Genomic DNA, 12,731 nt, shown 5'->3' on the forward strand with positions numbered 1-12,731 from the left:
TGTCTCCCTCTCATTTTGCATTTAAGAGGCATTGGGTGCCACTTTTTGACACCACAATAACAAAAGTAACACAACACTCAGAGACAGTTTTCAATGAAGCTATGCTTTGACCTCACTAATATTTTTGATATTCTATAGAGTGTGAAGTCAATGTTAGAATCTACTTTTCTCCTGTATTTTTTTTATTGACACTGTTTGTAAAACCACCTAAATCCATTAATTATATACAGAATTACTCTGAATAAAAAGACTCAGTGTTATCATTTTGCAAAATGGGTGAAAATATTGTAATTGTACTGAAAGAAAGGACATGTGTAGTTTCCTATAAATGTAAATATTAAAGAAATTATTATAGAAATAATTTTTTCCATTTTTTAAATTCTTTATTAATTACACTTTATTCACTTTTTATCTCCCCTATGGTTCCCTCCCTCCTCCCATCACAATCCCTCCCTTCCTCCCCCCTCTGCACGCATGCCCCTCCCCAAGTCCACTGATAAGGGAGGTCTTCTTTTTCTTCCTTCTGATCCTAGTCAATTAGGTCTCATCAGGAGTGATTGCATTGTCTTCTTCTGTGGCCTGGTAAGGCTGCTCTCCCCTCAGGGGGAGGTAATTAAGGAGTAGGCCAAAAGGAAAATAGCTGACCATCATTTTAGCTATAGAATTCAAGATTGGTTGTTAAAATGATTTCCATATCAGAGAAAGTATATAGAAATCGTTTTTTTTTTTTTTTTTTTTTTTTTCAATGCAGTTTATTCAGGAACCTTGAACAATCATCTGACCCTGGGGAAAGCCAGCCCACAGCTTAAATACCCTCGGGGTAGCCAACCCCAGCGTGCCATGTGGGCAATGCAGATAGGTCCACATACATGGAAGCAAGCCAGATCCTCAGCCTTAGCCAAGTATGGAGTTGTTTGTGACAGAGAGCACTCACCATCGGGAAGATGGAAGGCAGAAACCAGCTCCATCTTTAAGGAGTGGCATTACACAGCTCTCTACAGTTCCCCCTTTTTGTTTTAGACGCATCAGGCAAGAGTAGAGGTCTGATCTCTGATATTAGAAATAAATTGGGACTTTGTACTGATGTTCATTTAGGTGTCATCCACCCAAAGAGCATCAGACCCGTCCGATACCTTTTTCTCAGAGGTGGGACCTGGGGCATCAACCCACATGCAATCAGACATGCTCTTCTCTGGGTCGAAAGCGGCTGACCCTGAGTGCAGTGCTTAGCCTCGCATCCTGAGCATAACATTTTAGCTCCCATGCTTGGGGCGAATGTCCTGCTTCAATGGCTGTAAAGGCCTGAATGGTCATGGCTGCATTACGCTGTTGTGAGACTCTAATCTTGCATATACACCACAGGCAAACCAAGGAGACAAACACCAGAAGGCCTGCTAACGCTCCCATGCCTGCCCATTCTTTCAGATGATTCATGGCTGCAGCAATCCATGATGATAATCCTGTGGCTAGTCCTGCGTCCACTCTGGTAGAATTTACCATGACAATGGCCACTCTCAGCTGCTCCATCATAGTATCGAATTCTTCAGTCCAATTACCTAAAATATAGCTAGACAATTGTTTAGACAGATTTGCAGCACAGGAAAAAATTCTCATATTGTATGCTAGTGACACAAAGTCCAGCATACTTCCATTGACAGCCAAGTTGAGCGATTTGCCATAGGGTATCAATTTGCTCCTGCACGAGGTCAATCCTCTGATTGAACACCATCAAGCCTCCTTTTAGTTGACCATTAATTCCTTTTTGTACATCTAAGGCATGAGCTACATTGGCTAAAAGATTATTCAGGGTCTGAACAGTCTGCACAGTATGACTCATGGCTAATGCCCCAGTGGTAGCTCCAACAGCCACCAATGAGATGGCAGTAACAATGGCGGCTGTAATTCCAAGATCCCTTTTCTGTCTGAAGAGAGTCATAGCGTGAGGGGCATCAACGGGCCATAATATATTTTAATGATCATTTCTTTCTTCCTATTACTCTTCCATTTTGGTCAAAGGCTCTAGATCTTGAGGTAGAAGATTCTCCCAAAGTGGGGAAATATTTTTGTCCCCAAATAATTATGGGTTTCCATAATAAAGCATTTGAGGCCCAGGAAGATGGTTCAGTGGGTAAAGGTGCTAGCCATGTAAGCTTGACAACCTGATTTCTATCTCTCAAATCCACATAACAACCTATTTTTATATAATTCCAGCATTCCTCCTTCAATCAGGGAGGCAGAGACAGGATAATTGCCAAGGAATGCCAAGAAATGCAAGAACCAGCTGCCCTGAAATAAACAGTGCAGTATAGGACACAAGAAGGTCCTTGCCTGAATATGGTAGAAGGTGAGAACTTACTCCTGAAAGTTGTTCTCCAAGGTCCACAGTCATGGGTATGCACATGTGCAGACACACACAGATACCAGGCACACACACACACACACACACACACACACACACACACACACCACACACCACTGCATCAATAAACATATTCTGTAAAAAATTGAGAAAGGTCAGTTCCTAAAAACTAAAATCTTTATCATGTCATCAGGCATAGTTATATCAATCTCAAAGAAAAAAAAAAGATGTGTTTATTTTGACAATAGTTAGCAATTATATACCTAATCTATTCTCACGAAGGTTCCCTAGGTGACACAGAGCAATTCGATAGGGGTCGAGATAGCTATAACATTACATACTTCAGTATGATTCTATAAGGTAAGATAGCAGCCTCTGTTTGAATGTAACAACATTGAAATTTGGTTTGGTAGGAGGAGTGCTACTGAAGGCAACCTCAGTTTGAAAGGATATTGGCTGTTATATAAATAGTGCATTGCTACAGAAGAGCAGAGTCAAACTAAGACAAACTGCTGCAGGTCGCAGGCAAATTGCTTTATTGTTTTAGGGTCTTAATCTAAGAAATGTGTGAGAAACTAGATACAGCTCAGTGGTAGACTGCTGATCTTCTCAAAGCCTTGTCTTCACTTTCTGATTGTACAATTGCAATTGTACATGTGCAATTGAAATAAATAGAGGAACGTCAAATGGCAGAAAAACACAGAAATGCTCAACATCCTTAGTCATCAGGGAAAAAAATGCAAAACAAAATGGCCCTGATATTTCAACTTACATCCATCATAATAGCTAAGATCAAAAACTCAAGTGGCAACACATGTTGGAGAAGATGTGGAGAAAGGGGAACCCTCCTCCATTGCTGGTGGGAATGTAAACTTGTACAACCACTTTGAAATCAATCTGGCATTCTCTCAGACAATTAGGAATAGTGCTTCCTCAAGATCCAGCTATACCACTCCTACGTTATATCCAACTTATGTTTAAGTATACAAGAAGGACATTTGCATAACCATGTTAGTAGCAGCTTTTTTCATAATAGCCAGAATCTGGAAACGATGCACAAGTCCCTGAATTAAGGAATGGATACAAAAATTGTGGTACATTTACACAGTGGAATACTACTCAGCAATTAAAAACAAGGAAGTCATGAAATTTGCTAGCAAATGGTGGGATCTAGAAAAGATCATCCTGAGTAAGGTATCCCAGAAGCAGAAAGACACACATGGTATACTCTCACTTATAAGTGGATATTAGACAGATAATATAGGATAAACATACTAAAATCTATACACCAAAGGAAGCTAATCAAGAAGGAGGACCCTGGGTAAGATGATCAGTCCTCATTCAGAAAGGCAAATGGGATGGACATGGGAAGAGGGAAAAAACAGGGAACAGGACAGGAGCCTACCACAGAGGGCCTTTGAAAAGCCCTACCCATCAGGGTGTCAAAGCATATGCTGAGACTCATAACCAGACTTTGGGCAGAGTGCAGGGAATCTTAAGAAAGAAGTGGGAGATCGTAAGACCTGGAGGGGACAGGAGCTCCACAAGGAGAGCAATAGAACTAAAAAGTCTGGGCACAGGGGTCTTTTCTGAGACTGATACTCGAACCAAGACCATGCATGGAGATAATCTAGAACCCCTGCACAAATGTAACCCATGGCAACTCAGTCTCCAAGTGGGTTTCCTAGCAATGGGAACAGGGATTGTCTCTGACATGAACTCAGTGTCTGGCTCTTTAATCACCTCTCCCTCATGGGGGAGCAGCCTTACCATATCACAGAGGAAGACAATGCAGCCAGTCCTGATGAGACCTGATAGGCTAGGGTCGGAAGGAAGGGGAGGAGGACCTCCTCTATCAGTGGACTTGGGGAGGGGCGTGGGAGGAGTTGAAGGAGGGTGAGATTAGGAGGAGACATGGGAGGGGGTGACAGCTGGGATACAAAGCAAGTAAACTGTAATAAATAAATAAATAAATTTTAAAAAGAAGAAAAAAGTTTAGTAGTGTATAAATGGGTCATATAGTAATTGTACTTTTAGATTTTTTTAGAAACTTCCACACTTATTTCCATAGGGTCTTCATCAGTTTATATATTACCACCAACAATAACAAAGGTTTTCTCTTTCTCCACATGCTTCCAGCACTTTTTGTCATTTATTTTCTTTTTTTTAACTTTTTTTTATTAATTACAGTTTATTCAATGTGTATTCCCCCAAATACAAATTTTTCATAATAGCCAGAATCTGGAAACAATGCAGAAGTCCCTCAGTTGAGGAATGGATACAAAAATTGTGGTAGATTTACACAGTGGAATACTACTCAGCAATTAAAAACAAGGAAGTCATGAAATTTGCTAGCAAATGGTGGGATCTAGAAAAGATCATCCTGAGTAAGGTATCCCCTCCCTGTCCCACCCTCGCTCCCCCTTCTTCACGCATGCCCTTCCCCAAGTCCACTGATAGGGGAGGTCCTCCTCTCCTTCCTTCTGATCTTAGTCTATCAGATCTCATCAGGAGTGGCTGCATTGTCATCTTCTGTAGCCTGGCAAGGCTGCTCTCCTCTCAGGGGGATGTGATCAAAGAGCAGGCCAATCAGATTATGTCAGATGCAGTTCCTCTTCCCATTACTATGTAACCCACTTGGACACTACACTGCCATGGACTACATCTGTGCAGGGGTTCTAGGTTATCTCCATGCATGATACTTGGTTGGAGTATGAGTCTCTGGGAAGACCCCTGTGTTCAAATTTTCAGGTTCTGTTGCTCTCCTCGTGGGGTTCCTGTCCTCTCCAGATCTTACTATTTCCTACTTCTTACATAAGATTCCCTGCACTTTGCCCAACAGTTGGCCATAAGTCTCAGTGTCTGCTTTGATAGTCTGCAGGGCAGAGCCTTTCAGAAGCCCTCTGTTGCAGTTCCTAAGTTGTTTCCTGTTTTCTTCATCTTCTGATGTCTATCCTCTTTGCCTTTCAGGATGTGGATTGAGAATTTTAGTCAGGGTCCTCTCTCTTAATTAGTTTCTTTAGATGCACAGGTTTTAGTAGGTTTATCCTATGTTATATATCTATATGAGTGAGTATATACCATGTTTGTCTTTCTCCTTCTGGGACAGCTCACTCAGGATGATCCTTTCCAGGTCCCACCATTTACCTGCAAATTTCATGATTTCCTTATTTTTCATTGCTGAGTAGTACTCCATTGTGTAGATGTACCACAATTTCTGCATCCATTCTTCAGTTGAGGGACATCTGGGCTGTTTCCAGCTTCTGGTTATTACAAATAAATTTCTTTTTAAAAATATTTTTAATAATTCTTTGAGAATGTTGTACAATATATCGTGATCACATACACATTCTTTCCAACTTCTTATTTTCCTGGTGATAACCATTTTGACAGTGGTGCAATGGAATCTCAAAGTAGTTTAATTTACATTTCAATAACAGCTAAATATATTGAACACTTTTAAAAGTATTTATTGGCCATTTATATATCTTATTTTGAGAATAATCTGTTCACCTCCTTAGCTTATGCATTGATTGGGTTGTTTGTTGATTTGTTGTTTTATTAGAGTCCTTTGTATATTTTACATTCCTTTTTAAAATAATCCTTGTGATTACATTTAACACTCGTCATAATCTTTAATTTAGTCATATCTCCTATCTCTCTACCATAAAGTTGTTATTTAAAATAATTTTGGATTTTGTCAAAGGATTTTTCTGCAGCTAATTAGATGATAACTTGGTATTTTTCCTTTGAATTTGCTTATATGGTGTATTACATATAAAAAAATTACATATGATGGATTTTCATATGTTGACCCCTACATCCCTGGGATGATGCCTACTCCATCATGGTAGATAATGTATTTTGATGTGTTGTTGGGTTCAGTTTGCAAGTATTTTATTGAGTAATTTTGCATCAATGTTCATGGGTGAAACTGGTCTGAAATTCTCTTTATTTGTTGAGTCTTTGTGTGATTTAGATACCAGGGTGACTGTGGCCTCATAAAATAAGTTTGGCAATTTTCCTTCTGTTCTTATTTTGTGGAATAGGTTGAGGAGTATTAGTATTATCTTTTCTTTGAAAGTCTGGTAGAATTCTATGCTAAAACCACGTATTCCTTGCCTTTACTGATTTATTTTTTGGTTGGAAGACTTTTGATGATTATTTCCTTAGGACTATTTAAACTGTCTACCTGATCTTGATTTAACTTTGGTAAATGAAATGTATAGAGAAAATTGCCCATTTCCTTTAGTGGAGGAATCTCTTAGACAAGCTGGAGACCTGCAAAAGGGTGGCTTCCTGGAAGGATATGGGGATGGCTCTAACTGAAACACCTGGTGGCAGGGGTCATGGAGACCGGAAAGGTCACCCTCTACCCAGACAGGACTTCTGGTGGAGAGAGTGAAACACCAACCTACCTACAAAACTTCCATCCAGCATTTACCCTACATTCAGGATATGTAGAGATAAGACAGACCAGAGCAGCCATTCCTGATGAGATCTGATAGACTAGAATCAGAAGTAAGGAGAGGGGGACCTCCTCTATCAGCGGACTTGGGGAGGGGCATGCGTGGAGAAGGGGGAGGGAGGGTGGGATTAGGAGGGAAGAAGGGAAGGGTTTATGGGAGATACAAAGTGAATAAAGTGTAATTAATAAATATTAAGATAAAAAATTTAAAAAAAAGATAGAGCCGAGATCAAGACTGATGCCTGGCCTAACCTGAGACCTACTCCATGGGAGAGAGCCAACCCATGACACTATTGATGAGGTTCTACTAAGTTTGCAGGCAGGAGCCTTGCATGTCTGTCCTCTGAGATGCTTTGCCCAGCAACACATTGAAACCGAGACTCACAGCCAAACATTGTGCGGAGCATAGGGAACCTTGTAGAAGAGTAGGGGGAAGGATAGAACGACCTGGAGAGGACAGGATCTTCCACAAGAAGACCAACAGTCCCAGCTAACTTGGGCCTAGAGACACTTGCGGAGACTGAAGCACTAACGAAGGACCGGGAGTGGACTAGACCTAGACTCTCTGTCTCTCTCTCTCTCTCTGTCTCTCTCTGTCTCTGTCTCTGTCTGTCTGTCTGTCTCTCTCTCTCTCTCTCTCTCTCTCTCTCTCTCTATATATATATATATATATATATATATCTTAGCTTCCTCGTGAGTCCCCCAGAAAGGGGATGGAAGCTATCTCTGACATGATTTCTGTTGCATGTCTTTCTATCACTTCACCCTGACATGGCTGCCTTGCCAAGACACTGTGAAAAAGAAAGTACACAGTCCTGATGAGACTGGATGTCTTGCAGTGGGTTTGTGTGTATGTGGGAGGTGTCTTCCCTTTTCTGAGGGGTATGGGAAGGAGGATAGGGAAATGAAGGAGGGGCAGAAAGAAGGGACCAAGAGGAGAAGAGGGAGGGAGCTGCAACTGAGATGTAAAGTGAATAACCACTAAATTAAAAAATTAAAAAAATTAGATTTATTTATTTTGATTTACATATATGAGTGTTTTGCCTGCATATATGTATGTGAACCACATGTATGTTTGGTGCCCAAGGAGGCCAGAACAGGGCATTGGATTCCCTGGAACTGGATATATATGGATGGTTGAGAATCACCATGTGGGGCCTCTACAAAAGCAGAGCAACAAGTGCTCTAAACTGCTGAACCAACTCTCCAGTACCCATGAAGTTGATAACTTAAGCAAGGTACCAAGAACACCCAATTATGAGAAATTAAGTAGTTGTCTTCTTTGCAAACAATTTAATAGTTTTTATTCTTTAATTAAATTTTATTTTTTACATTAATTACATTTTATTTACTTTGTATGCCAGCTGTAGACCCCTCCCTCATTCCATCCCAATCCCATCCTCCCACCATCATCTCCTCCCATGCCCCTCTCCAAGTCCACTGATGGGGAGGGCCTCCTCCACTTCTGTCTGACCCTAGCTTATCAGGTCTCATCAGGACTGGCTGCAATGTCTTCCTCTGTGGCCTGGCAAGACTGCTCCACCATCAGGGAAGGTGATCATAACCCCTGAGGTCATGTCAGAGACATTCGCTGTTCCCCTTACTAGGAATCCACTTGGATAGTGAGCTGCCATGGTCTACATCTGTGCAGGGGTTCTAGGATATCTCCATTAGTGGTTCTTGGTTGGAGTATCAGGCTCAGAAATGACCCCTGTGCCCAGATTTTTTCGGTTCTGTTGCTCTCCTTGAGGAGCTCCAGTCCTCTCCAGGTCTTACTAACTCCCCCTTCTTTCATATGATTCCATGCACTTTGCCTAAAGTTTGGTTAGGATTCTCAGCATCTGCTTTGATACACTGCTGGGTAAAGTCTTTCAGAGGCCCTCTGTGGTAGGCTCCTGTCCTGTTCCCTGTTTTCTCCTTCTTCCAATCCATCCCATATATCTTTCTAAGTGAGGACTGATAATCTTCCCCAGGGTCCTCCTTCTTATTTAGGTTCTTCAGGTGTACAGAATTTAGTATGTTTATTCTATATTATAGGTCTAATATCCAGTTATAAGTGAGTATATACCATGTGTGTCTTTCTGCCTCACTCAGGATGATCTTTTCTAGATCCCACCATTTACCTGCAAATTTCATGATTTCTTTGTTTTTAATTGCTGAGTAGTATTCCATTGCATAAATGTACCACAATTTCTATGTCCATTCCTCTGTCGAGGGGCATCTGGGTTCTTTTCAGGTTCTGACTATTATTAATACAGCTGCTATGAACATGGTTGAACAAGTGTCCCTGTTGTGTAGTTGGGCATATTTTGGATATATGCCTAGGAGTGGTATAGCTGGATCTTGAGGTAGTACTAATCCTAGTTTTCTGAGAAAGCACCTGATTGATTTCCAAAGTGGTTGTACCAGTTTACATTCCCACCAGCAATGGAGGAGAGTTTCCCTTTCTCCACATCTCATCCAGCATGTATTGTCACTTGAGTTTTTGATCTTAGCCATTCTGATGGGTGTAAGGGGAAATCTCAGGGTCGTTTTGATTTGCATCCTCCTGATGGTTAAGGACATCGAGCATTTCTTTAAGTGTTTCTCTGCCATTCTATATTCCTCTACAGAGAATTCTCTGTTTAGCTCTGTACCCCCTTTTGGATTACTTGATTTCTTGCTATTTAACTTCTTTAGTTCTGAATATTAGCTCTCTGTCAGATTAAAGTTTGGTGAAGATCCTTTCCCTAACTGTAGGCTGTTGTTTTGTTCTGACAACAGTGTCCTTTGCTTTACAGAAGCTTTTCAGTTTCATGAGGTCCTATTTATTGTTTGTTGATCTTAGAGCCTGTGCTTTTGGTTTTCTGTTCAGGAAGTTGTCTCCTGTGGCAATGAGTTCTAGGATTTTTCCCACTTTTTCTACTAACTGATTTAGTGTGTCTGGTTTTATATTGAGGTCTTTGATGCACTTGGACTTTAGTTTTGTGCAGGGTGATAAATATGGATATACTTGCATTTTCCTGCATGTAGTCATCCAGTTATATCATCACCATTTGTTGAAGATGCTCTCTTTTTTCCATTGAATGGTTTTTGCTTCTTTGTCAAAATTCAAGTATCTGTAGGTGTATGGATTTATTTCTGGGTCTTATATTCAATTGCATTGATCCACCATTCTGTTTCTATGCCAGTACCATGCAGTTTTTATTACTGTTGCTCTAAAGTATGGCTTGAGATCAGGGACAGAGATACCTCCAGAAGATCTGTTGTTGTATAGGGTCGTTTTGGCAAATCTGGGGTTTTTGTTTTTCCATAGGAAATTGAGAATTATTCTTCCAAGTTCTGTAAAGAATTGTGTTGTTATTTTGATGGGAAATGCACTGAATCTGTAGGTTGCTTTTGGCAGGATGGCCAATTTCATTATGTTTATTCTACTGATCCATGAGCATGGGAGATCGTTCCATCTGATATCTTCTTCAATTTCTTTCTTCAGAGACTTGAAGTTTTTTTTTTTTTATACATCTTGCTTGTTTAGAGTCACACCAAAGGTATTTCATGTTATTTTTGGCTATTGTAAAGGGCGTTGCTTCTCTAATTTAGGAAAGTAGTTCTTTAAATGAGGGAGTGAACACTTTACATTCAAGTCACACAATTTTGAATTTATGTATTGGAGGAGTGATATGTTACAAAGGCATCACTTACTTTAACTCTCTTTAGCATCTGTCCCTCAGCAGCAAAACAGAGACTGTTCACCTACCCCCATCCGTCGACCCTTGATGTGATTTTGCAATATTCAGCAAGACTAGGACCAGGAAAAACAGGTCGGTGTTTTTGTCTAGTAATTCTGCTGCTCAAGCTAGCTTCTCACTTTTACGCTTCTGTGTTTCCATAGCTTCTGTGTTTCATCTGCTCTGCAATCTAGCAGTTTCTCCCCGGTGGCTGTTTATTTTGTCTTGACCTTTGTGGAAGTTTGTCGTGCATAACTTAGTAGTAGAACATGCACAAGGCCCACGGTTCTATATAAACATTAAGAATACTAGCAAGGCTGGGCATGGTGGTAGTGGTGGTACTCACCTGTAATCCCAGGATGCATGGAGGCAGAGGCAGGTGGATATCCGTGAATTTGAGGACAGCCCGGTCTACAAAGTGAGTCCTTGACAGCCAAGGATACACAGAGAAACCTTTTCTTGAAAAGCTCCCCCCACCCAAAAAAAAAGAAGAAGAAGAAGAAGAAGAAAAAAAAAGAATACTGATTAGAAAACCACTACTGATACTTTGGTAAATTGATAACTTAAAAGAAAATGAGGCCCTTGCTCTTAAACATTTCATGAATTTCGGAAAATTAAATTGATTAAACATAACTTTTATCTGAAAATAGCATTAGGGATATAAAAAGTATCAGAGAAAATATCACTATATAATAGACATCAGAGTAGCATTACTGTAAACACACACACACACACACACACACACACACCTAAGAACCAAGCTTTAGGGGTGGGAATTTAGCTCAGTGTTAGAGCACTTGCCTAACAAGTGCAAGGCCCTGAGTATGGTCCTCAGCTCTTGGACAATAAAAGAAATAAAGTTGTGGCACACAAAAGTAATACAAGAGTATCTCTTTGCTAAAACGTGTAATATCTGTGTATCTATTCATTGGTTCTAAATGAAACTATATAGTACCATGCTACACAAAGCTAGAGCAGGTATGCTGGCTCATCAAACACATCAAAGCATATTTTTTAAATAGAAATTGAGTGTGTATATCATTTACAAAGCAGTAATACCCAGTTAAAATTGTCTGTTTGTGTGTGTGTGTGTGTGTGTGTGTGTATCAGAGTAGAGCTGGTGTATGGTAGCAGGACAGACTAGTAAAGAAGCTGGCAAAAGGGCTAATAAAAAGATAAGTTTTTGGAAATTGTTGAGGCTGAAAAGCAAGGAGAAAAGGGGAGAAGCAAGGACTGTCAGAAACCAAATACAGAAGATATCAACCCCAACCCCAAAGCCAAAACACATGTCTCAGGTGAAACTCAAAGAGGGGATCTTAGATGTGTTCCAGTAACCAGGAAGTGCGTGCATGTAGGGAGATCCCAGAGTTATGGATATGAGAAAGTCTTCTGGGGTGCTGGCATCAGATTTGTGAGATTCATGGCTGCTATAATCAAGCTAAAAGATAATGTATACTTAGAATTTATATTTAAAATTTCTCAAAACTGTAACTTAAAATTTTATAGCAGCAAGATCAAATCATATTTACAATGCTTCCTTAATGCTACTGGAATCAAATTTTGCTATTTTAAGTTAGCTACACATGAGGAAATGTCATGTGGTCACAATGTCTTAATCATGTGTTATTTTTAATTTCAAAAGCAAGCTTTTTTTAAAAAAAAGTGTAGACATCAATCACTATTCCCATAAATGAAAATACTCATTACATTAACATGAAACAGGTGTTTCCACTTCTTTTTTAAAATTTATTTTATTTTTATTAATTACAGTTTATTTACTTTGTATCCCATCTGTAGCTCCCTCCCACTTCCCCTCCCAATACAACCCTCCCTCCTTTTTCTCCCTCCATGCCCTTCCCACAGTTCCTCCTACCCTTCTATCTAATATTACTCTATCAGGTCACATCGGGAGTGGCTGCATTGTCTTCCTCTGTGGCCCGGTAAGGCTTCGAGGGGGAGATGATCAAAGAGCAGTTCAATCAGTTTATGTCAGAGACAGTCACTATTCTCATTACTAGGGAACCCATTTGGAAACTGAACTGCCATGGGCTACATCTGTGCAGGGGTTCTAGGTTATTTCCATGAATGGTCCTTGGCTGGAGTATCAGCCTCAGAAAACATCACTGTGAGCAGATATTTTGGTTCTGTTGCTCTCCTTGTGGAGCTCCTGTCCTCTCCAGGTATTTCTATCTCTGCC

Source organism: Meriones unguiculatus, chromosome X (genome assembly GCF_030254825.1).
Source record: "Meriones unguiculatus strain TT.TT164.6M chromosome X, Bangor_MerUng_6.1, whole genome shotgun sequence".
Lineage (NCBI taxonomy): Eukaryota > Metazoa > Chordata > Mammalia > Rodentia > Muridae > Meriones > Meriones unguiculatus.